The sequence below is a fragment of the Andrena cerasifolii genome, chromosome 15 (assembly GCF_050908995.1).
Source record: "Andrena cerasifolii isolate SP2316 chromosome 15, iyAndCera1_principal, whole genome shotgun sequence".
NCBI classification, from domain to species: Eukaryota; Metazoa; Arthropoda; class Insecta; order Hymenoptera; family Andrenidae; genus Andrena; species Andrena cerasifolii.
The window spans coordinates 5443623-5470449 of NC_135132.1; the positions used below are offsets into that span (position 1 = coordinate 5443623).

The 26827-nt window shown below is 44.3% G+C and overlaps 1 protein-coding gene across 2 annotated transcripts in view; it reads left to right on the top strand.

The window, feature by feature from the left end:
• LOC143377407 (uncharacterized) overlaps window positions 1-26827 on the top strand; it is a 433212-nt gene that overhangs the window by 31543 nt on the left and 374842 nt on the right. Inside the window, exon 1 of one of the 2 annotated variants that reach the window (XM_076828628.1) lies at window positions 625-1018. The exons of the other annotated variant lie outside the window; for it this stretch is intronic. The gene's annotated coding sequence lies outside the window, so the exon portion shown is untranslated. Of the gene's footprint in view, window positions 1-624; window positions 1019-26827 lie in introns of those variants that run through there. 2 annotated transcript variants of the gene reach the window in all.

Genomic DNA, 26827 nt, shown 5'->3' on the forward strand with positions numbered 1-26827 from the left:
ACAGAGTTATACTCGAAAAACGAAAAATCGTTGAACATGTGGGGGCTGGTTTCACCCCCTCGGAGTGTTTTTCCGCAGAAAAAAAAAATCGTTTCTTACATACTCCGACATGCTCTACAATCGTACGGAGTTTCATTAGAATCAGACTTTTCGGGTTCGATATGTTTCCTTGTCAGTCACGCCGCGTCCTACCAAACAACCGAATTCCACCGCAAATTCCCTAGCGTCATCGCGTTCGCCCAAAAACCTTCAACTGCAACAGCATTCGATGCAAGGCTACGCTGCGCCTCCCGTCTCCTAGACACTTAATATTAAACCCGGCAGGCTTAGCCGATCAGGCCGCCCGGCGCTCGCAGCCGCGTCGCCACAAAGGAGCATCGTAACTCATTATTAACGTTAAATCTGCCTCCCCTTGGCGAGGCTGCGGCCACGGATGCGTCCCTTTTCGAAAAACTGCGCCGGAAAAGGCACTCTGTCCTTTGTTGGGGACTCTACCTTTCCCGAACCATTGTGCCGCCGTGATTGGGTGGTGGGGTGGCGCGTCTCGGCGCCGGGGCGCATGCGTGGCCGGCGGGGTTGGTCGCGTTGCCTGCCGTCCCAGCGTCATCGGCAGTTATCGGCGAACCGCGATTCAATCCTCGTCGCTTTGGAGCGGTGGTGTGCCGGCAGTGATAGCCGGCGAGATGTAACGCGGCTGACAAGGCCGACAGACACATCAGCGAAACGTGGGTGCGTTGTCCTGCTAGCCGAGGCCCAACACGCGCCCGGCGTCTAACGAACCGTCCTGGCGGGTCCTCGTCTCCGCTCCGGTCTACCGCGGATTTGTGGTGGTGTGTTTGGGGGCCCTTTTCTTCTTCTTTTTTTCCTCTTTTTTTTTTGTTCGTTCGTTTCCGTGTTGGTGACCGGGACATCGATCCCCACAGCGAGTTCACGAACTGTGTGCCCTGATCCGGTGCACCCCCAGCTTCCGGTGGCCGTGTGCAACGTCGTTCTACCAGCCCAGTCGTCCAGGAGCCAGGTACGTTGCGTTGCTGTGATTTACGTTGACCACCGGGCTGATGGATCGCCTGGACGGCTCGTTGGGACCGTTCTCGTGGGTCGTTTTGGCGGACTCTCGGTGTCAATGGGTCGGCTCCTGCGGGGACGCGGCGAAGGTGCCCACCTCGCTGGTGGGTTCCGAGCTAGTGTGGCGGGTGTGCCGCGCGGTGGTCGTTTGAAATTTCGCGCAATTAGGGGAGAGCGTGGTCGTCCCGCTTAGAAAGGGAGTAATCAGTGAGGTACACATGAGGAATAGCAGTGGGGACGTAGAAAGGCTGCGAGTACAGTGAGCTGCTTTGCAATCTGTTTAGTTTTCTTGCTCTGCTTGTTTCGCCGCAACTAGCAAGGCCGCTGAGAGGGTACCAATTGGCGGTGGGAATTTCGAGGATTCTTAATCAGGGGCACTTAATCTGGTAGATGGCTTTAACCTTCCAGCTGGCCCTTGAACTCTAGCTGGAGCGATCGCACAGCTACTTCAACAATTATTTACTCGATTAATCTAAGCAAATTTAATGTCCAAAGGGTGACCAAGATTTTCGTCAGCTTTGCTTTTGTTGCGAGAAAAAAGTGTGAAAGAAATCGCGAAGCGTTTCACCAGGTTCCATTAGTATCAGTCTCTCTCTCTGCAAGTGCTCGTATTAAATGACGACTCGTATTAGAAGTCACTCGACTCATCCCTGAATTCCGAGTGTCACTCTTGCCTCTGCTTTTGCTCCCTGTACATGGTGCTGATGCTTCGGTCCCGTTATCTTCCCATTGATTTTGTTTACCAGGTTCCTGTAGATAGGATGAATGTTCCGTACACAGTGCTATCGTTATCAGAGCTCGATGTTTGTGCGTGGCACCGAGATTAGGGGTGGAATCAAGGATAACCATGGTGTTAGACAGAGATAAACTTTTGTAAACATCGAAGACACCATGCGGTGTGGTGAGATCGAACCCCTTTTTTTGCGACAAAGAGCCAACTGTGACCATTTTTTATTATCCGTCGTAAAAATTACTACGATTTGCTAGACTACGCTAATCGATTCATTGTTTGAGAACGTAATCCTAGTGAAATCCACATTACTATATAATTTCAAGCATTCATCAGCAATATCCAGCAACTTCTCATTAAGCTTCATAATGCCTAACCAAACACGTAGATTTAGGTTAGGTTGGAAAACAGTCTTTAGATTAAACCTCGCCTTTGCGGTAGTCTTGTCCTTCTTTCCTTTTTTCTTACTTATTTTCTTCGTGCACTAAAGACGCTTAATAATAATAATAATAATAATAATAATAATAATAATAATAATAATTCCCTGAAAATTACCACCCAACTACTCCAATTCGCCGCAACGTGAAGAAATTCAGAGTGGATTTTCTCGAAAGTGAAGCGGAATATCAAAAAATTTTATTCCTTTTCCCCGACTCATCTACTCGTTGTCAATCGAAAAGGAGCAGTAATATTTTTCGATATCGCGCTTCATTATCGAGAGAATCGGCTTTGAGTTTCCCAACGCTGCGTCTAGGCGTGCATATGAGAACATAACCTAACCTCGATCACGGACCAGTTCGACTGGGCGCCGTCTTTATTTCGCTCTAGAGCCGGCTAGTGTGCACTAACTGATAGCCAGGTTGACACTGTCAAACTAATTACGTCCGCTCTGTTAGTTTGAACGAGCAAAACGGCAATCGACCGTCGTCAAACCGACCCCGCGGCGCATCGGGCAAACACTTTGCCCGCCGAGCGATTCCCTTCAAAGAACGACGGTGCCGTTTGTTAACGTGAAATATCATTGTTCTAAGCCTGCCCCTAATTACCGAGGTTAATATTTGCGGCCGTTCGGAGCGGGGCCGCGACGGGGCGCTAATGTTTTGACCACGCTGCCGGCCCGGGCCAGCCGCCGCGTGTGCAGTCGAACCCGTGGCATAGTTCGCGAAATATAGCCGAGGTTGCGGCATCGGTATGGCTGATATTACAGCCCGTAATGTACTGGCCATCCCGTTACAAGCACGGTATTTCTCAAAACTTTGAAGCGGTTTGCGGCTACAGTTGAATTGCTTCATTAGATCTTACTTGTACGGAACTAAAGCCATCCGGTTTCCAATCCCTTACAATGCTCCGTGTCCCCCTCTGTGTGTACCCCTCCCCCACCCCCCGCGCGCGCGCTCGCGCGCGTCCTCTGGTCTCCTTTGTGAGATTTCAGCGGCATCAGTTTCAGTTTTCAGTTTTCGAGTCGCAAAGGGGACGTTTCTGGTTACCGCGGATGGAGGTGAGCGGGCTGGCGGTGGAACTTTCGCGTTTTGGGCTTCCTTTGACCGCTGAAATCGCGCAGGAGGGATCGGTGACGGGTGACGTTTATTAGAAACGAAATAGAGGGAAATATGGAAGCGGATTGTGAGGAAAGGAGGGCAGCGTTTCCGGCTGCCGGAATGAACTTTCGTTACGAATTCAGGTTTTCAAGCAATTTTCAGGGGAACGACGTGAAAAGAGACCCCTCCCCCCCCCTTTCTCTCTCGCATTCCCTCCGGCCGCGCGCCCCCCTCCTCTGGCACTCGATGTAGCGTGAATGCTGATCGTACACGGCAGGTCCGCGTGGTGAAATTAGTACTTGAAAAACATTAGCATTTATTAATATTCATGGCGAATTGTTCATTAGGCGGCATTCTTGAAACATCGCCTAACACGGGGCCCGCGCGTTCGTGTACGGCGACGCGAGTCGAGAAATATCGCAATACGTATGCTGTATCGTACACGTGACAGAAAAATTTGGAGATTAATTGTTTCCTTTCGAGCACCGAATGCCTGACTTTTTATCAGGCTGTTTCGTGGCAATTTAAATTACTTGTTTGTTTGAGTGCGAAAATAATGAAAGTGGGAAATGGTGAATTCTGTATTTAGGGGAAAGGTGTCTAAAATGATCCCTCGGGGTAAAATGACTTCTTAATATCGATGTACAAAAGTTTAGCCAGTACGTCGTCAAGTGTCGCGCGAAGTGCCATGCAAATATCAGCGCTGTGTGTTATAAACAAGAAAAAATCAAAATTACTGCCTTTTATCTAAGGTAAGGTCAATGCGGTGTAACTTTTGTCACAAACGGCTTCGTGTGACAGCTGTTTTTTTTTTAATGGCAATTCAACAATAATTTAATGTATGTTTCGTTGCCGACGTTAGCTTCAGGAAATACTGCATTAAAATAGTAAGCAGTTGTCACGATACTTGTATAAAGAATCAAACGCCAAAATTTCTCAATTAGTCAGCTACCCAAACGCAAGCTTGAAATTAAAGAAAACCAAACACGCTGAAATAGGGAGACCAATATCATCCTCGCGTAACACAATGCTTTATCAAATAAATCCCGTTGTCCACAAATTCTTAATACTATGGCACCAACAAACGAACCAGTGGCGCACCCAGAGGGGAGGCCCACGGGCCTTAAGGGGAGGTTCTGGTCTAAATGTCGATTTTTTTTTTATTTCATTTTTCGAATGTCCAACCTTTTAGGAAAACGTGTTTAAAAGGATTTGTTGAAATTCGTAAAATTCCCGAAGTTATAGGTATTTGCGGTAAATGCATGGGTCACAACCGGCCACTCGGCGCTCACGTAAAACTTTAAACGCGTTTTTCCCGAAACAGTGTTCTCAAAACGGTGGGACCTGTATCTTCAAAAGTTATTATCCGATTCGACTGAAACTTTTTTTATTTTGAAGATTATTCTTTTGGCTAGGGGAGGAACTAAAAAAAATACAAAAAGTTGAAAATTTATAATTTTCAAAGGCGATGAAAGGACGAAAAATACAGGGAAATGTGATTTCAAACTTGAAGTGTCGTTATTTTCTAAAAAAAATGTAATTTTTTAATTTTTTTAGCCCCCCCCCTAGCCAAAAGAATAATCTTCAAAATAAACAAGGTTTCAGTCGAATCGGATAATAACTTTTGGAGATAGAGGTCCCACCGATTTGGATCAATTTTTTGACGCCTTGACTTTAACGACTCCCCAAGGCTGTCTGCAATGATTAATTATAAAACAAAAAATATATTTCTATAATCTAAGACATCCTTAATACAATGCAACAAGTCCCATTAAATTATATATAGTAGTTTTCCTTTAATTAATTCCTAAATATCACCTATTTTGTTGGGCTCTAGACCAGAACCTCCCCTTAACAGCCCCCGAAGGAAAAGGAAAAGGGAGATTAATGTAACCACGGCTGAAATAATTCAAGAGCTTTGTGAAAAAAAAGAAAACTGTATTTTATTCTTTAAATAATTTTGTATTATTATCTAACGAATTTTATTGAATTTTCATAAGAAATATTTTGAACTCATGAACCGCTCTGAACCCATCAGTACTCAAAACGAGAAGCTCAAAGTCGAAGAAACTAGGGGCAGCAAAGTGCTTAACGTAGCCTTTACTATGGCCCTTTACATTCGATACTCATTCCGCCCCTGAATAATAAATCTGCTAATAATAGCGAGGCGGTATTAAATTCCTTGTAAACGAAGCAGCCGTACGAACGGGTCTCGATACCATATACACATCGACTGCTAATTGAATACACCTTCGGCTCCATGGCTTTAATAATATCAACAGCGTTGCATACGGTGAGCGACGGCTAAATTAACCGGCGAGCGGTTTCTCCCGCGACTAGGCGGACTCGTAACGACGCCGGTAACCATCATTAACGTCCTTAATGAAAGAGGGTGAATCGCTAAATATGGATACTCCGCGTGGAGAGAGGCCCGCCAAGTCGGAACGAGAAAGGTGCAACGGGTGAAAATGCTGAAGGAGCGAAAGGAACCCAGGCATGTATGGGGTGTCCAGTTAGTCGCTTTGCGATCCCCCAGAAGGTAATTCCCCGTCAAGAAGCATGCGGATGTCGATTGGATTTACTGCACAGGCTGCTTGGTTTTCGAGGAAAATTATTTGGGGGATGAAGCTACTCTGTGACAATTTTTACCATTTTTTCAATTGTCCATTTTTATGTATGAGGCTATAGTATCTTGCTGTAATTTCACATTTAACTACAGAACCGTGGAGTAGGAAATAATACGGTAGAATAATCCCAAAACCAATAAATAGTTGGTACAGTCTCACAAATTTCGAATTTTCCCATTTTTAAAAAGTTTAACGAAATTACTTTTATTACTTTGGTATTTCGAGTGCAATGCGTTAAAAGGAATTTTCACACCTAGCAAACAAGTTGGATGATACTTTAGCAATTACCAGAATAAAGAGAATTTTTAAAGCTTCGTAGCCTTCTACTGTGATAAAGTTATTTAAAAAAACCAATGGTGTGATAATTCCGTGCTCAACTTTTTTTTCCCAAAGAGTATTGGCCAACTAAGAACGTTGTACTGTACACTTTGTATTTCTCTTGTCGCGAGGAATAGCCTCTTATATATTCAGTTTGTTGCACCGCGATTCTCTTGAACACCCCGTAGACAGAGGTTGGCCCGTGGAGTGGTCTAGTGCAGTAGTGGGAAGGAGGCTTGCAAGGGCAAAGAAAAGAAGAGGCTGAGGGAAATTTCGCGAGAAGGAGAAAGGGTTGCTCTGGATGCCTCTGGTCTCTCCTCTCTCTTTTCGTCCCTCTGCACGACCTTTCTACTCGGCAACCTTCCCCCAAAACACCCTCTCTCTAGCCCCCTCTCTCGGGGGTCAATGTCTGCTGGCGCGGCAACCTTGCCTCCTCGCTGCTTGATGGTGGCGCTCTGCAATTGGAGTACTGATACGCTGCCCGTGAGTTGCGCCGGGCGGACGTTGCGTCGCCACAGTTAGATACGTAAACCCAACAAACGCAGCTTTTCACTCTTTGCACGTCAGAATTTTCGTTTACGACCCCTGTCGCAGGTATGCTGCAGGGTGCAGCAATCTCTGCGTTTCACCTCCATGTTCTTCAAGACTGTGCGCTTGTTTGAGACATTACTGTGAGCCTGGAGGAATATAAATCCGACCATATTAGTTCCTACTCTCTGAATGTTTGCAGGCCTATCAATCTGTGTTTTTTATCTTCGTTTTTTATTTTTTATTTTCGTCCAAATCAGTGAAAGTCGTGGCTGTAATTAAAGTAACAATGCATGAATGTTATTGTTTTTTTTCATTTATTGATTAGCTAATACATCTGGCAACATTCTGAGTAATTTTTCGACACGTAAGTCTTATTTTGTTTTTAAAACGGCGGGGATAAAATTATTACAAATAAGACGGAAATGATAGAGAATATCATCAGAGTATGGCAGAATATTCAGGAACTGCAGGAATAGCCACAGAATGCATTGAAATCCAAGCCGTCATAAAAGCTAAAGGCGGAGTCACTAAATATTGAGTAATTGTATTTCTCGTATAATATAGTCTTAAACCTATATACCTAAATGAATTTAATTTGCAGTCTTAAATACATATGCTAGTGTTAAAAAATAATATAACATTAAAAACGAGACATCTATTTTATTCCATCGTTTAAACTTACAAAATCTCAAAACTTTTTGTTTGAGTATAATATGGCCGCCGACTGTAAATAATTTTCTAACCCCTAACCTCGAAGGGTAGTTTCTCCACCTAAACACGAATATCCACCGTTAAATAGAATGTGTCTAATATTTTTCGGTACCTAATTTAAAGAAAAGAAATGAGAAATTGAAAAATGCACAGCGTTTGAAATCAGAAGTAACTTTTTTCACAGATTTTACTTTACATCGACGAAAAAGGTATTATAAATAAAAACTAAATTTAATTTTTTTCTTTGCACTTCTTCATGCAACATCTTTGCACTAGTATTAATAATTATTAAAAAAATTATTCACAAAAAAAGACATAACCTCACTTCTATACAATATGGTCAAACTAAGATCCGATGCAGTATCCGCCATTTTGAATTATCTTTTGCCCCCAACTGACGTGACTTTCCCCGTTATCTTTGCTTCACTTTGACTCGCGGCTTAAGCGGGCGGTGGCTATAAAATATGGTCCAAGCATTCACCCACCGTTCTAACCTAAAAACCACACCGGAACGTTCTGTTTACGGGCGGGAGAAAAAACAGCGCGCAGCATTGTTTCGCATTTTCGCCAAAATTCAATGTAAACCCCGCCTCTCCCGCCGTATTTTGCCAACCCCTTTTACGTTCCGCGGCACCTGCGCGCCGCGCGCATATACCGGAGACAGGATTTGACTACATTATTTTGGTAGCCGGATTTTCGATCCCCCTTCAATCCTTGCGCCTCATCTCCCGCCGCGGATTTCTTTCGTCGGCAATTTTCTGCATAATATCCTCCCCCTCCCTCCCCGCCACCCCGTCCGTCAGGTCGACGCCCCTTGTCTCGGTTTCCCGCTTTACAGAGGAGACAGCGAGCCACCTGAATCGCGGTGTCCGGTTTCTCGTAACGTTTTGCCAGGGACAACGATACCCGTGTGCCCGGTGTTTCGCGAAAACCAGAGAAACGACAGGTGAAACGCGCGTCTGGTTTACCTCTGGAGGCAGACCGATGCCCGGAATAAAGCCGCTGCGGTGAAACGAGTTCTGCGGAGTCTGTTCCCGATGTAATTACATCATTAGGCAACGCCGCGACCGTATTACTGGCGGTCGGTCGCGTTGGGGCCAACATTTGACGGATTGACCGACGATGATCCGTCGTTGGGGGTGGTTTGTTGCGTTTGGTGGGTATTGGAGAGCTAATTGGTGGTTCCTTGAGGCTCGCTGGGTAAATAAGGAGGCGCGCTGTTGGCGTGGCACAGTTTTAGTTTGGGGAGCCTTAGGAGGGGTGTGTGTGAAGTTTAGGAAAAGGATTTGGCTCAGGGTTCGCGTGTAATTAGTGCACACCGTGTATAATAATGTTTCAAATGCACAGGGTTGGGTACTCAAAACTTTGAGAGAAAGTCGAGTTCGAGGGTATACGTAGGAAGGGTACGCATGTCGCATGTCTAACTACGAACGCGGCATTTCCACAATCTTTTAAATTCAATGGTTCATTTAAGATCAATTTTTAGTTCCACTTTTTAATAAAAAAATAAATTTTAACTTTCCTTGAAAATGGGCAGAATTATTGACAGAAACTTTGGAAGCTGTTAAAAAAATGTTTCAAAATTGCAATTAGTTTTACTCTTTTAATTGGTAGGAAGGGTACCTTGCGGAATAAATAAATTTTTCTCTATTTTCTCAAGGCTTCAACTTTCTTCAACTGTAATGATAATTCAAGAGTAGAATTCACTGTAAGTGCCAAAAATCAAAGTTTTCAAGAGAGAGAAAAACTGCCCCTTTAAATCATAGTATCATCAATAGTTTCGAAGATATTCGAGTAGGTGGATTTAAATGGGTCACCCTGTATAAATACAGTACGAGCAACGGAAACTACACTCACGTAGGTAGTTTGTAAAAAAAAAAATTAAATTTGATTTCTGACCTGCGGTTCCATAGTTACGCATTGGACACGCGCGTGAAGGGTCTAGGGCATTAATTAATATATTAAAATTTAAGACATTGTACTAAAGGTAGGTAGTAACAATTCTATATGAAAACTGTAAATTATTCCGGAAAAATTTCTTAAAACTGGCTTTCCCCCTCAAGGGGTTATACCTAGTCAGGAGGCCGAAAAGACGCATTTTTTTTGAAAAAGTGAAAGCATATTTTTACAGAACTTTTTGCACTTAAAAGAGCAATATTTAAAGAGCATTTGATAATTTTTTTGTAATAAAATATTTTCGTTTATAATGAAAATACAACGACAAACAAAAAGCCTTTTTAAAAACAGTGAGCAAGATATCTAAAAAATTACTGCACCAATCTTTCTGAATTTTTGTGAGCTCATTTTTTGTATAAAAATCTACTAAATGGCGGGGGGATTTTTTCCTCCATTATATAGTTCTGATTTTATCAACGAAAAACCGCCATTAGTGATAACCATGAAGCCATTTTTCGCAGATATAATCGAAACTATACAATGTGCAAAAAGTTCTGTGAAAATATATGCTTCTGCTTTTTAAAAAAAAAATCACAAACATTCGCCTCTTTTCGGCCTCTTGACTAGGTGTAACCCCTTAATAGAGACACAGGGTTAGACATAAACCTTCTATTTCCTTGCGTTGCTCAAAATCCTCAGGTTTTCTCAAACACGTAACTTCATCGTTAGCCATCAATGTTTCCAAACATCCCCATGTTCCCGCATACCTGCAACTCGTCGAAACCTCTCGACAGCCATTAGCCAGTCCCCGCAAACATGAGTAAAGGACTACCAGCAGCGAGCACACGTCGTACCACCGCGTCCAAACGCGTGGACAGCCATCTTCGAGGCAGAATTCAATAACCAGAGCATCGCGATTTCCCCCGTGTGTTCTCCGTACGCGCGATAAACGCATATCGAATCGAATTTTACGAACGCGCACCTTTCAGCGCGGGAATAACGCGCTGCAGTGGCACACAGTGGCGAGCAAGCATTATCCGCAAACGTAATACCGATCACAGGGTATAAATCGTGATTACACTGCGGCGTATCAGTGTTTGCAGACACGTGGAGGGCGGTCGAACGAAATAGTAGTGAGAGGCTGCGCTGTAAATTACGAGGCGAGCCGTGAACGCCTAATATCGTTTTCGTTTTACGCCACTCGGAAAGTGTGGCATTATCGTAATCGGCCAAATTGGCCTCGATCACAATCTCTTTACCATCACGTGGATTGATCAGGGCCTGTAGGCTCGTGTTGTGCCTGGCATCCAGAAGGCACGCCTGATATCAGCGATTTCCTTTTTCGATTACTCAAACGCGCCAATTTTCCAGCTGCTGCTGGTTTAGTGTTGTTGGACGTTGCCGGGTGAGCCATTTTCATTTTTGCTGGCTGTTCTCGAGTGTGTGATTCTTTTGGTGTCACGATGTGCGGGGAGTGTTGTAGCGGTAAGGTTTGCATTTTGCTTGAGTACGGAAGTTACTTGGGGAATGTTGAGTACTTACAAAGATTGTTTCAAGAGCAGTGGTTGCTTCGAGGCTGATGACTCGTGTTGGTACTTGTAGTCACTGTGTTTAGTAGAGGGGTTTACTTTGAATTGACTTGACTTGGTGTGAGTTGACTTGATGTGAGTTGACTTGACTTGATGTGACTTGAGTTGATGTGAGTCGACATGACTAATGAGTTGATTTGGCTTGATGTGAGTTCACTTGATGTGAGTTAACTTGATGCGAGTTGACTTGATATGAGCTGACTTGTCTACTCAGTTGATTTGACTTGATGTGAGTCGACTTGACTAATTAGTTGATTTGGCTTGATGTGTATGGACTTGACTTGACGTGAGTTAACTTGATGTGAGTTCACTTGATGTGAGTTAACTTGATGCGAGTTGACCTGATATGAGCTGACTTGTCTACTCAGTTGATTTGACTTGATGTGAATTGAGTTGATGTGAGTCGACTTGACTAATAAGTTGATTTGACTTGATGTGAGTTCACTTGACTAATTAGTTGATGTGGCTTGATGTGTTTGGACTTGACTTGACGTGAGTTAACTTGATGTGAGTTCACTTGATGTGAGTTAACTTGATGCGAGTTGACCTGATATGAGCTGACTTGTCTACTCAGTTGATTTGACTTGATGTGAATTGAGTTGATGTGAGTCGACTTGACTAATAAGTTGATTTGGCTTGATGTGAGTGGACTGGACTTGATGTGAGTTCACTTGACTACTGATCTGCATTCACTTGAGTCTTAAGCAATTCTTGACATGGGAACTCGTGCTTGCCTATACTCTTCGTTGTTGGAAACGTGTTTCTCGATTTCTATTGTTGCCCAAAGGCAATATAATAAAGTTAAAACTAACTGCTGATTATTTCTGCAGTGCATTAGGATTATTAGGTGTATTAATAAACACTACGATATCAGTCGGGTACTGCAATAGAGGTTCAAAGGCGTGCGAAGACGTTCAAACGCATAGCTGCTGGAGATCACAGACCTCGACCAAGTGTAATCCGTCAAGTAGATATAAGCTCAAAACCAGTCAAATTGATGTTAGCTTCAAATATCTCCTCTAAGTAGAGACTATTACCTCCACCTGAACATCATTATCCCCTCCCACCAAACGACCTTAAAACTATCCATTTGATTTTCGACATAACTCAACAACTACTCCGCTCATCCAAAATCCCAGAACCTCCAGTTCCACTTCCACTCTATATTGAATAACAACTCTGTTTCTCCCTGACTAAATTCAAACATCTTTGCTCATCTTGCGCCACATCTTCCCTCAAAAAGCTCAAGTGCCCCAATGCACCACCTCGTTCCCTGAACCTCAAAGCACCACCCTCAAAACCTGTAAACTTCCCCCACAGAAAGCGCCTTACTTTCATAATTCCTGCCAGTCATCCCCAAAACAATGCGCCGCCTTTTTCCCTACGGACCTTCGACTAGTCCCTCTCCCGCCCGTCCACTTTGAACCTCGCGATTCAAGGATAATTATTCGACCCCGGAAGAGACCTTCGCGGCAGTTAGGTTCGTGTAATGCACCGTTGTCATCGCAAGATCCTTCACAAGTCTCCGCCCTGGCGGGGGAATTCTTGACAGACTCTTTCGCCGCCAGGTACAAAGCAGTCGCCAGCAACAGTGGCGCTCGCGACGGCGCCATGGAATGCAAGGAAAGCTGAAAGTAGCTGCGATGAGGGGGGGGGGAGGGTTTGGCTCGCGAGATTCTTGTGTCAATCAGTCAGCCGGAATTCGAGAGGGCAGAAAATTTTTCGTGCTGCCTCTGCCGTCCCTTTGTACACGGTATTCCCAACGAAAGAGCAGACACTCGGCCGATGCAATTCGCGCGGCAACGTCTTTCTCGCCGGCTCCTCGCATTCCTTGCCGGCTGAAATCTCAACTGTTGCGTCCGTTCGATGGCTTCGAGTTGCCGTGGAAAATGCAGACTCACTGCGAAAACCCAATTACCAATGGGAGGAGTGGGGGGAGGAGGGGGGGGGGTGGCGGCCGGGAGAGGGGCGGAGACCGGGCCTTTGAACTTGCACGGACGGACATCGATTAATTTTTCTTTCAAACGGTTAATCGATCATCAATCAAGGAGAGCGCGGAAAGTGAATTTCTGTCGCGGGTGTTTCGTACGTTTGGACGCCGAAACACGCTGAATAGGGATTTTTAAGTTAGTTGAGGCCTGTTTTCACTTTGTTCTCTGGTCGGTTTGATGGAAGTAATTAAATTTAGTTTTACGTTCACGAGGGGTTTCGGAACTGCGGTGGGAAATTTGGCAGCAGGTCTGCTGTAAGTTGAGATTGGGGATATAGTGCGGTGAAATTTAGTAGGGAACTTTTGGAACGCGTGGCGAAATATTGGCAGATTGGTTTTCATTCTGGGTGCAACAGTTTGAAGATGTTTGCTGCAACAAGCTAAATCCTGCTTCAATCGGAATTATTTTGTACAGATCATTTACCCCCATTTCCTACGAATACATGAAAACAAAACAACACAAAATTATTAAACATTACCGTCATCGGATCGAAGAGTAAAATGTACGTTTACTAATAAAAAAAAAAGAGATTTTTTTAATAAGCGTGGATACCAGAGTTTTTTGTGGTTATTGAAAATTTTTTTAGGTGGAAATGTGTCCTTTTGAAAAATCACTCCTCATATAAGAAATACGGGAACATTGTCGTGTGGGGAATAAATTATTTGTATTCGAAAAATCAAATACAATGGAAAATGGTACCCTCTTCATGGATACAATATAGGATCCTCCAAATTAAATGAAAAACTCTAAAAAGTCGAAATGTCGACATACAATCCAAACTTAACTCACTTGCCAGATCTAATTTTAACCTTGCCCACACTTTAGACCTAATCTACATATGTATTTATATTTAACTTAAAGGGGTTTTAGGAATTTTTCTTAGGTGCTTTATTACAAAATTCTTATTACACATGATTTATTACTCCATGAAATTCAAGAAAAAAATTATTTACAATAAGTTTTGTATTAAATTATTTATAATTTTTTAGATTCTTTACATCACTGCAGAAAAAATGCCCCTTCACGGTCGGCATGATATCTCCTCTAAGAATTGATGAGTCTGAAAAATAAAAGTAGATACCTACTTTTAAAATAATGTCGTCATTGTAGTCTGTCAAGCCAAATTTTTTAATTTAATAAAATAACCAATTGCAGAGCGAAATTTTGCATGAAAAAATTTTTTTCAACTTTAAACGCCATAAATTGTTTATTTTTATGAAATTAAATAATCCCAATTTCCAACCATAACTGCATCCAAACTTACTATCTGAGAAATACAATTTTTCACATAATTTTTGGCAAAATTACCAATCAGAGTTCTTTGTGAAATATACAAAAGTGATAAATATTCTGAATAAAGCTCATTGCTTGCAAGGCTTACAGAGAAGTGTTCAGATCAAAGATACAATTGCAGCTAAATGCATTTGGTTAGGTATTCCCTTTACCTCCATATGCAACAGAATATCGAAGGTTGGGCGCAAAGAGTAACGCAAGAAAATTGTGCCATTTCCGCTATGCAATAACAAATATCGTATTGCCCGGTAATATGATTAAGTGTCTATATAGTACTGCACGATATTACGTGAGCACGGTTTTCCAAATGGCGAGTCCCTCAAAGCAATCGGCGCGATAAGACGCGATTCAGGCTGAATGGAAACGCGCGCGACGACATATTAACGGTAGATAGGGTATTACCCCAAATTCTCGCTAAAGTCAATTTTACACACGAGCGGCTCGATTTCTACCTTGAAATAATACTTTCCTCAGTCGAGACTTATTTATTCATCCGAGTACGATTCAATTCGAAAATCAGCTGCTACGAGAAGTAATACGCTATTCCATTAGTGGAATTTGTACAGGTGGCTTCAAATGACAAGAACCTAAATTTATTATCATTGCGTACTGCAGTTAAAATACAAAGAAAAGTACCAACAGCATAAAATAAAATTCATAAATGTTCAAAAAATGGGGGGCAGTTTAAAAGTGCTATAAAACCTAACCTAAAACCTGATGAGGTGATTTTAGAACATTTTAGTTTTTCCGTTGGATGCAAATGCGAAAATCATTTTGAGGTTGGAAATCATTTTTAATCAATTGAATGAGGAAATCTCACTTTGATTTAAAATGGGAACTGTTTTAAGGTAGAGGCTTCAAAGATGGCGCTGCGAAATAATGAAATAATCCTGGGAACAAAGTGTTCTGTCGTCGTTCGATCAGATGAACCAGCAGCTGTAACGATCATTTTTTTCCCCTGAAATCTCTACAGCACTTTATAAGCGGTCTGATCCTAGATTAGAGTTAATTTTGAAACGGCGGACCGATCGACCGCCCGTAAGTGGATTCTTCTCGGGCGTCGTCGTCGATGAGTGGGATTACGTATCAGCCCGGTGGATGGAGTATAATCGAGTAACGAGCAGTCTAAATGCACTGACGAATACATCGATCGATCGCCCGACGATCGTTTTAAAAGCAAAATGCACCGTTCAGCCAGTGACGCATGTGGGCTTCTATTTTCAAAATCCTTTAACTGAAACAGCAGACGAAAAAAGAAACGGGTGGGTGCAAAGGTACTGCGAAAAAGCAGCGATTCTTTACAGCCTTTAGTGAGCTTGTTAAATACTCTCGCAGCTTTTACGGAGTATGCTTTGTGGATGAAGATTAAAATGTTCGAAGTTCAGGACATTGTTTAAATTTGAAAATATACTGTAAGCCGGGGTTAGGGGTGGCTTTGTGAGAATTAAAAATTCGTACCTTAAGTGGGGGTGGAGGATTTGCGACATTTTTTAATATTTTCCGAATATCTCAGGAAAACTAAATAAACATTGTAATCCCGAACTAATACACTAGTTTAAGACAAATCAATGACTACTTAAATTAAGTTAAGTGAAAAATAAAGTTTGGAGTTGTCACAAAAGCATCCCGCATTGAGGAGGTGACTTTGTGACACTGTGTTTAACCATAAAGACAGATAAATGGTTATAGTAGATAGTAGAGTAGTGGATATACTATAGTGGATATATAGTATGACTAATCCAGGGAAATAAAGAAGTACAAAGTAACCCCATTAGGCACAAAGTCACCCGCGCTTACGATACCTGAGGAATGAAGACTTTAGAGGTAGTCTAGATACGTCAGAGTTTCAGCCCAAGCCGTTGATTAGCCATAGCCCAGATTTCCTTGAGACCTGGAGTCCATTGTAGACCACAACTGGTTCAAATCTTAGATCAGACCTAGTCCAGACTTAGCATGTGCCTAGCTCATCTATCCTATACTTACTCTACGGTATCTAACCCATATAGACATATCCTGGACCACCTAAACGAGACAACTTGGACCACCTAACCTAAAGTTCATCTAGACTACTTAGGCCAGACTTAACCTAGTCTACCTTTTTTTTATCCACTCCATCTACCTTGTCCCCTGTTAACCAACATCCACGGATCGCAACGTGGCTACTCTTCACGATGTTGGTACCATTTTAGTGCGCTATGATACGCCATTTGAACTATGGCGCTCAAGTTTAGGTCCGGGCCTAGTCTATCCTAGCCTAGGGCCATAACCTAGTCTACCTACCTAAGAGTTACCTTAGATCCAGTCTAGACCACTCCTAAACTTAGTCCAACCTACCTAGCCCAAGTCCACCCTAGACCTACGGACAACTATCAAACCCACACTTTTCCAAAGCTGATAAAAAGGTCACTAAACCATGTTCCTCTCAACCTCTTCCTCTCTCGACAGGCATTGCGATCAGTTTCACAGGGTACATACACGCCTCGGATTTCATCCGCATGTTTCATGGGCCACGTAATGCAACGAGATTCAGCCTGATTACTCGTATGTATCTCGTGGCACAAATAGGCATCCGTCAAATGCCATAAATCCCCCCCGATCTACCGCCTAATCTGTAAATTCGAAATGAATTATTCTCCGGCGCTTGTGTGCCTTTCCAGGATGCTGCCCGCATCAGCCAGCCGCACACATCCCCCTGCCTATATACCGAGAGGCCAGTTGACCTTTTGACCCACAGTTGGTCATCGAAATGCCACTATAATCGGACATTATTAGCAAACAGTCGCAGTGGCGGTAGCGGCCAGGATGGCCAGGTCGCTACCGAAAATTGAATTCGAAGTCGCGATTATCGATTCGCCTCTGCCCACGCCCGCGGACCTGTATCTTTGTGGCTCCTTTCGGGCAGCGTTTGATTAAAGGCGAATTCACACATATCAGTAGATACCGTGGCGGTTCGGTGCCGTCAGTGACAGAGGCAGGGCCGCATAACAATTTTTGGAGCCTGGGCCCATCAAGGGCCCCATTTGCTAGCGAGAGGGAGGGGGGGGGGGTGTAAATTTTTCTTGTAATACAGTAACATTTAATCGTAACGAAAAATAATGATTTACAAATAAATAATATTAAAAGACAAACATCGAAAAGATATTTTAAAATAAACTTTTAGTGCGATTTCTAATTATTTCAAAAGTGAAGCAGTAAACAGATTGTTATTTAATTATTTTTTTTATATAAATGGAAGGCTTAGAACGCCCCCCCCCCCTTCCTTGGAAAATGGGGCCCGAGGGTGCAATTCTCCTAGTCCTCCTTTGATTCGGCCCTGAGTCTGTGGTCCCTTAGTATCAGTGTCAGTAACTGGCACGGGCAAGTGTAAACTGCTTCCAAAGCGCAGAAACGATACTTTTTACCACAGACACCCGAAACTGATACGTGTGGATCCGCCTTAATTCCCCACGCGCCGCGTAACAATTGTGTAATTGATTTTCATCGAGCGGCGGCCCAGCGTACTTGATTAACGTGTTTCTGCTTTTGAAGCGGTTATTGAGAAATCAACAACTCGAAACTCGACCCGCGGTCTCGCTTTGATGGTCATCCCTGGCGTTGTCTGACCGTAGACTTGCTTCTACTACTGGGAACGGCGAATTATGGTATTCTGTTGGAGATGGGCGAGGCGGTGTCGCTACTTCGGAAACTTGTCAAGGTTTCTTTTTATTTCTGTTACTTAATAGTTTCGAACTTAAGGTCCTAGTAGAAGGGGGGCTAGTTTTCTAGGCGTGGTTAACCCTTTGGCGTCCAATGTGAAGTATAGGTCACATAATTTTCGAGCGTACCAAAAAATCTATAGTAAATAAACTAAACATTTTTCCTTTTTTTGGTGTTTGTGCGTTAAAGGGTAAATCTATATATATGTATAAAAGAAGAAGCCCTGACTGACTGATTCATCACGACTTCTCTGGAACCACTGAATCTATGACCATGAAATTTGGTAGGTAGCTTCCTCTTAGCCCCTAGGTAATCGCTAAGAAAGTTTTTTAAAAAACTGCAGCCCCTTCATCGAAAAAAGATATGTATATATAAGATTGATATAAGAATACATTCTTTCAAAAAAATTTATATTCCACTTTCGGGCTATTAGTGCACCTTGGATAGAGATTGGAAGAAGTTGGGTATTTATTTTATTTACTAGCTTAAAGTTCCCGGCGTTGCCCGGGTTATATATATATAAGAAAGTTTTTAAAATTTTTTTGAAAGAATGTATTCTTATATCAATCTACCACCCTGGGTGACCCAGTTGCTCTCGACCAACTATGATACTAAAATTACTAGATACCACTTTGTTTGGCCTCGGCGTATTCCCACGCCGAGGTTTGGTTTGGGCGTGTTTCCACGTCAGAATACTCCGGAAAACATTGAAAGTACAACTTAAGTAGAAACTTCCTCGGCAAAAGCTACTGCCCGAACAAGTATCCACGACTGGCAGGGGCATTTCTCAAAAGCCTGCGCAACACAAAGTGCCAAGATACACTGCGTTCCGAGTACTCGGATACCCGAGTCCTCCATTTTTAACCCGCTTAGTAATATTCACCGCTCTCCGCGTATCTCCCGCGTCATCCTCCGAAGCTTGTAGCCGCTGGCAATCAAGCCACTGCCGTCGTTAATCCCCCTGGGCAGAATAAAATTCCCGTAGCCAAGGAAGCCCACTTGACAAATATCGCCGGCAATTAAATTGAGTATCGGTGCATGAGAATCGGACGTTACACGGGGGCACAGTTGGTAACTAATGCAAGCAATAACGTCGCTTTAAGCTGAACCTAATGACTATAACTATGGCCGGGATTAGTCGTTAACTTGGCCGTAAACGTTTCCTTCGGGACCAGCACTCGGATTGGCGTGGGTACACGGGCAACGGACCCACGGAGTACCGCTAACCGAGAATGTCGCCGGACTCGTTGGCCAAAGCGTGAAATACGGTTCGCGATGGAGGAGTACCGTGCCCGGGCCTCGCGACGCGGGGATTTATTTGCGCGCCAGCCTAGGTTGAATTCGATACCCAGTGTTGTCCCGTTATGGGCACGTGTCCTCCTACTGTTAAGAGAATTTGTGAAACTGGATTTCATTCTTTGGATAAAACTTTATAAGCACCTAATGAATCTTATTGAATTTGCATTAAAAATATTTTTATCCCTTCAACTCGGCCCCGCCCAAGATTAAATCCTGAGGGCGCCACGGGTCCCCGCTACTTCTTTTGTAGGCGCCGCGGCGAGTGCGTGGGACTGAGAACGGGCGACAGGGCATGTGACAGCGACAAACCATAAATTTCGTATTACTAAAGGAAGATAGCAAAGACGAAAGCGGTGTCTCCTTAACGGGACAAATCTATAACGAAATCAGGATTCCTAGGGAGTTTCCCTTCTCCTGCGAACGGATTGCAACTGAATTCTATCGAGTTTATGGTGTCTATGAAACGAGCTTCTAAGCGTGGGATTGGAAGGGCTCCTTGGGTCAATAGACACTCCAGTAGTTTGTGATAATGGGAATAGTTTCGGGGATATGTGATATTCTAGGGGCTTAGTAGTTCGGTGTTTGGAAGATAGTATTCTTTGATTTTATTTTCAGTGAAATGGGTTTTCAAGTACTCGTATCACAAGTAACTCATGTATCAGGCAACTAGTGTACACAAATAACTAGTTCACTGACTCACTAATATCACAAATAACTGACACACCGGACGACTGAAATAAAAAGCAACCAATGAACAAGAGAACTCAAGCCCCGGGCCTCTAATAACGTGAAAGAATCATATTCATGATTCCCATACACACAGAAATGTTAACTGACGGCACCCCTTCAGCACGCATCATGAAATCTGAAGCGCGTCCACACGGATGCACGATTTTCCCTGCGAGCAGTCTCTCGTATCGACCGTTAGCTAGATTACCGCGATGCAGCCCCGTTAATTGTACGCCTATGAAAAAGCAGATGCCCCCTCGAGTTCCCTCGGCTTAAAATTGCGAGCGCTCTCGCGCCCCTAAAGAGCCGCGGAAATACAAAATCGCGGGAACAACCGAACCCCGGAACTCTGCCGGAATAATATTGCCGGTTAAAATTATTATTGCGACAGGGGTTTGCGCGCGCTCTTGCCCCGGCGGGTCCGCGCATTATCCGACCACTCGTCTCGGCTGTCGTTGGCGAGTTTGGTAAATTTTTTAATTCCATCGACGGGGCTCGGCTAGCAACCGTGCGCTGGACGTCCCGCCGCCATTAATCTTTCACGTGTCGACTATGTACGAAGATCATGTCTCGCGATCGGAATGTACGGGGTGGCGCGTAACTCCTGACACCAACAACGCGAAAGTGATACCTCATGAATAACCAGCAAAGGAACCTCGACAACCAAGAAATTAAAGTGGATTTTAAAAAAATTAATTTTCCCAGAAATTTACGCTCACCATAATTCGGCAAATCCTTTGAGAACTCACACTTTCTTTGGCAAGGTGTCCCCACCGCTAGACCCAGTTTATAGTCAGAAGAATAAATACACAGGTCGTTAGGATCGCCCAACCTAACCTATAATTTGATGTTTCTATACTCCATGTCAGTTAAGAAGGAACCTGCCGACCGACGAGTTTAGACCGGTTCTGCGCAGGCTGACGCTCATTGGTGCCGGGAGGAGCCACTATTGGCTGTACCCCCACCAACGCTTTTTCGGAGCCAATGGGCTCATTCTACATGCGCGAGACGGGTTCCTTCTTAAATGACAGGGAGTATAGTTACCGATCTTCCCTCACGAATCGAAGATGTAACCGAAGGTTCTTTTAATCAGAAAAATTCAGTGGGTCAGCGAACTTAATTTAGCTTGAGTTTTGGACAGACTTAGGTTAGGTCCTCTCTAACCTAAACCACGGATATCTCTCAATGCCGATCTTCTCTCGGTACCTTGCTTTCACATTTCAGCGGTACTTGTGATCGTCGCGTCGTTCAGACCATCAGAGGATACCCAAAAGAGAAAAGTTTCCTCCGTATGAAATTTAATTTCACCGTCACCGCGGTATCGATTTCTCCTCGAGCGCGTTCGGCTCGCTTTAAGAAGGGAATACAAAAATATGTGCTTAAGCCTTCAATCGGCCCGCCGACATCGCGATTTACATGAGAAGACAAAAACTTGCTTTCGAGGCATCCCCCCCCCCCCTCTCTCTCTCTCTCTCTCTCTCTCTCTCTCTCCCCCGCCCCGTTTCGCACACACTCTGTACGTGGAGTACGAACGCGGCGGTAGGAAAAGCTGGCTCAGCGGGACTCTGCCGCGCGGTACTTTGCATTTTACAATGGCAAAGATATTATGTAAAGCGTCTGTGCGCGCGGCCATCGGCTCACCAATACCAACAGAGCGGGCCCTATTCCACGGGTGGTGAAGCGACGCGTGTCTGCGTTGTACAGGTGCGCGATACAGGGTACAGCTACGGCACAGCCTCAACGTCACAAAATTTCAGGCTTTTCCTGTGCATGCGTCAGACAATTGTTTCAGACAATGGTCTGATTGTTTTTCGTTGGCATGACTGGCTGGTGCGCGGAGGCTTCTCCGTATGTATTTCCGGCTGGATTTTGTACGCGGCATCGAGAAGTGATGCTTTTTTTTTGGACACTTTGAAGACTTTTAGAGGGATAGTGGGTAATTATTGGGGTAGCTGTGATGTTTTAGGAGGAATATCGATGGCTGATGAGTGGGAAGGGTTTGGAGAGGCTTCGTATTGAGTCTCGAGTTCTCAAACAATTGCTTAGGAATTGTTTCGGTTACCAATGATGATGGCAAAACCAGCACAGTCCGTCGGATGTTTGCCATAGACCTAACACTTAAACTTAACTCAGACTTAACCTAGATTTAATTTAGACTTAACTCAGACCTAGCTTAGAGTTATAGTACAGTCCAGAGTGAACATATAGTTAATCCTTACATGGAATTTGTAAAATTACACGGAGAAGTAAATTTGGGGCAAAGTGACACAGTATCATATACTTAGAAGAAACGATATTTATATTTTAAGAAGTTATTTCTAAAATAAGAAAAGTTAAAAACAAAATTAAAAACAAAATAGGTATGAAGGAGTTAAAGTCCAAATAATATATCAGTAAAGGTGGAATGAGGATTTGTGACACGATTTTGGGTCCAAATGGCCGAATTTCCGGTCCAGGGTTAACATAAAGAAGACCCTAACCTGAATTACAGAGTTAAACCAAATAAAACCAGAGTTGGGACTAACTTAAAACAAACCTCTGCCATTACACAAAGCTACCACAGGCATAAATGAAATTTGAACTAGGCTTGAGCTAGACCCAAGCTCTTCCTAAGCCCAACTTAACCCTAACTTATCGCGGATGTCTAAATACTTGCTCAGAAGTGGAGCAAACGATAAAGATAAAAAGCACTAACTTCTGCCAAACACGAGCGCAGTTAAGACATCCTAAAATTGTCTGAAACAATTTTTCACGTGCCCATGTATAGTAGCCGTATGCAGAACTAGGTGGATGCACCTGTGCATCCGCGCACTTGAGCATTTAAAATGGTCTCTTTCGTCTTTTTTCCCCCGCGTCACTTATCTGGCGTAACGCTTTTAGCCCCGTGTCTGTGTACAAAGTGTCTACAGGCTGGTATTCTCTAACCTGGCTTGTACATTGTTCCATATGGAAATGTACACATGACGTAGAGGGCGCGCTTCTTACATGCCGCGCGAGAATATGCGTCCACGTATACCGCCGAGCATTTAAATTTATTTTTTCGCTGGTTCTTTTGGCGCTGCATGTCTCCCGCAATGTTTTCCCGAGTTCCGAGAGAACCTGGGGGGCTGTAACGTATGATCCTAGTACAGTCAGAGTTTGTCTTCCTTGTTTCTATGGGAATTTAGGTGGAGGTTTATCTGAAACTTAGGGAATTTTTTTTATTTTTAACAATATTAGAGAATTAATTGTACATTTTCATAACATTTCATAAACACATGACAAGCTACGAAGTTCCACCTGTAGTTACTAGTCATTTTCAGTTCAATTTACATTTATAGTTACCTATTACTCAGTTTAAGTTGGATCTATAGTTGTCACTGACTTAAAGCTAACTATAGTTACTACTCACTTTAAGATATACCTACAGTTACTCAATTACCTGTGAACCTATGGTTATTACTCATCTGCATTTTCACTATAGTTACTACTCACTTAACTATCTTCTGTAGGTACCACTCACTTAAGTACCTTCTATAGTTATTGCCTAATTCAATTTGTACTCATTTTCCTGACCATCGACTGACCAAGTTACTCGTCACATGAGCGAAGCGAAACGAAAACGCTGCCGTAAAGCTTTTTTAGCAACCAGTCACCCACTGGCGCAGGCCAAGCTTCCGCCAGTTAAAGGGTTAATGACAGGACGCAGTCGGGCCAATTATTTGACCAATTATTTACCTGGTTCCGCGCAGTAAAGCAGTTTTATCGGCAGCCCGCCTTGCCGGGAATCGCGATCGCAAATAAGGTAGCAAACTGCGCACCCGTGTCTCAGCCATGCACTCTTCTTGGTGCATATCGATTCCCCGCGTCGTTACGCGTGTACACGTTATGTTCAACCAGGCCACCGGGTTATCTATACGGGCCGTTTTAACGCGGAGCATTGTCTTTGGTGAATTGCATTCCGTAGATACTGTCAGCTGTCGCTGTCGTTGCTCGTGTTCAGTGACTATCGCTGGTTATATCGAGCACATTATGCCTTGCACGCGTAGCCGGGACGCTGCTGGCACTGCGGGGCCCTGTTAAAAGTGTCCCACCGCTGATGGATCTCGACGGATTTCAGGAAAAGCTTCAATGGCTGGGGATCAGTCGCCGGGTACCCTTTCTGCTCTCTCCTTGGATGTTTCCAGCTCATAGCGTCGAAAAGTTACCACGTTTTCTTTCATCCATTGCGATTTAAATCCACATACGTAACGCTAGGTGTACTAGTCTTCACCTAGGCATCATAGATAGGTCTCAGGCAATGCATGTTTCAGACTTTGTTATTGGAACAGATTCTCGCCTACACATGTTGCATTGTATTCAGTCTGCCCTATATAGTAGGGCTATATTATGCTCGCTGGTCTAAAAAGGGAACGTATCGAACCCATGCATGCCAATTTCGATTATACTCTGCAGATTTCCAGAATAGTGAGAAATATTTCATACGTATTTTTTGTTATCGGCAATCGTCCATTTCGAGGGGTCAAAACAGCCGCTGAAGTTGTAGAGTAGAGCAGAGTAAAGAAGAGTAGAGTAGTGTAGTATAGAGTCGAAACTCTACTTTAGTAGTCTACTCTACTATACTTAAGAAGAGTAGAGTAGTGTAGAGTGGAAACTCTACTCTACTCTACTCTACTCTACCCTACTCCACTCTCCACTCTCCACTCTCCACTCTCCACTCTCCACTCTCCACTCTCCACTCTCCACTCTCCACTCTCCACTCTCCACTCTCCACTCTCCACTCTCCACTCTCCACTCTCCACTCTCCACTCTCCACTCTCCACTCTCCACTCTCCACTCTCCACTCTCCACTCTCCACTCTCCACTCTCCACTCTCCACTCTCCACTCTCCACTCTCCACTCTCCACTCTCCACTCTCCACTCTCCACTCTCCACTCTCCACTCTCCACTCTCCACTCTCCACTCTCCACTCTCCACTCTCCACTCTCCACTCTCCACTCTCCACTCTCCACTCTCCACTCTCCACTCTCCACTCTCCACTCTCCACTCTCCACTCTCCACTCTCCACTCTCCACTCTCCACTCTCCACTCTCCACTCTCCACTCTCCACTCTCCACTCTCCCCACTCTCCACTCTCCACTCTCCACTCTCCACTCTCCACTCTCCACTCTCCACTCTCCACTCTCCACTCTCCACTCTCCACTCTCCACTCTCCACTCTCCACTCTCCACTCTCCACTCTCCACTCTCCACTCTCCACTCTCCACTCTCCACTCTCCACTCTCCACTCTCCACTCTCCACTCTCCACTCTCCACTCTCCACTCTCCACTCTCCACTCTCCACTCTCCACTCTCCACTCTCCACTCTCCACTCTCCACTCTCCACTCTCCACTCTCCACTCTCCACTCTCCACTCTCCACTCTCCACTCTCCACTCTCCACTCTCCACTCTCCACTCTCCACTCTCCACTCTCCACTCTCCACTCTCCACTCTCCACTCTCCACTCTCCACTCTCCACTCTCCACTCTCCACTCTCCACTCTCCACTCTCCACTCTCCACTCTCCACTCTCCACTCTCCACTCTCCACTCTCCACTCTCCACTCTCCACTCTCCACTCCACTCTCCACTCTCCACTCTCCACTCTCCACTCTCCACTCTCCACTCTCCACTCTCCACTCTCCACTCTCCACTCTCCACTCTCCACTCTCCACTCTCCACTCTCCACTCTCCACTCTCCACTCTCCACTCTCCACTCTCCACTCTCCACTCTCCACTCTCCACTCTCCACTCTCCACTCTCCACTCTCCACTCTCACTCTCCACTCTCCACTCTCCACTCTCCACTCTCCACTCTCCACTCTCCACTCTCCACTCTCCACTCTCCACTCTCCACTCTCCACTCTCCACTCTCCACTCTCCACTCTCCACTCTCCACTCCCCACCTCCCCACCCCTCTCCACTCTCCACTCTCCACTCCACTCTCCACTCTCCACTCTCCACTCTCCACTCTCCACTCTCCACTCTCCACTCTCCACTCTCCACTCTCCACTCTCCACTCTCCACTCTCCACTCTCCACTCTCCACTCTCCACTCTCCACTCTCCACTCTCCACTCTCCACTCTCCACTCTCCACTCCCTCTCCACTCTCCACTCTCCACTCTCTACTCTACTCTACAACTTCAAGGGCTATTTTCACTCCTCCAACATGAACGATTGTCGAAAGCAAAAAAATGTGTGAAATATTTTTCACTATCAGTGAATTCACTATTATAGCAGTATTTCACTATTAGAATAGCGTATAGTAGTCTACTCTAGTTTATCCCCTAAGGAGTGGAATAAATTTTTTATAGAAGAATAATTCATCCCCTGCTCAATTTTCAGAAAATATGTTTTCGATCCCTGACTTTATAGGCTACTTTCACCCCTCCAGCCTGGAGAATTGTCGATAACAAAGAATACATCTCAAATATTTGCACCCTCCTGCAAATCTGCAGAGTCATAAATTATCGTATTAATCATTAGTAGTAGAGAATCTGGGTAACAGTTAGGGATCTCGTTTGTACATGCACATACCGAGGTACCTTAGAAACACCTAATGAGAGAATCTGCCTTAAATTCACCAACAGAGCTGCTCCCTCGCATCCTTACTAGTAAATCCCATACCTGAAGAAGCTATCTCCAGCCACCCAGCTCGTCCCTCGCCTTTAAAAACCGTTTCACCTGGCCGGAGAGGTCGACTCGCTGCGACCATCAGCTAGGGGACGACTGTGAACCGTTGGCCGTTCAAACATGCATAGAATTTTTCTCGTCGTTGGTTGGATGATTCAGTGCATCC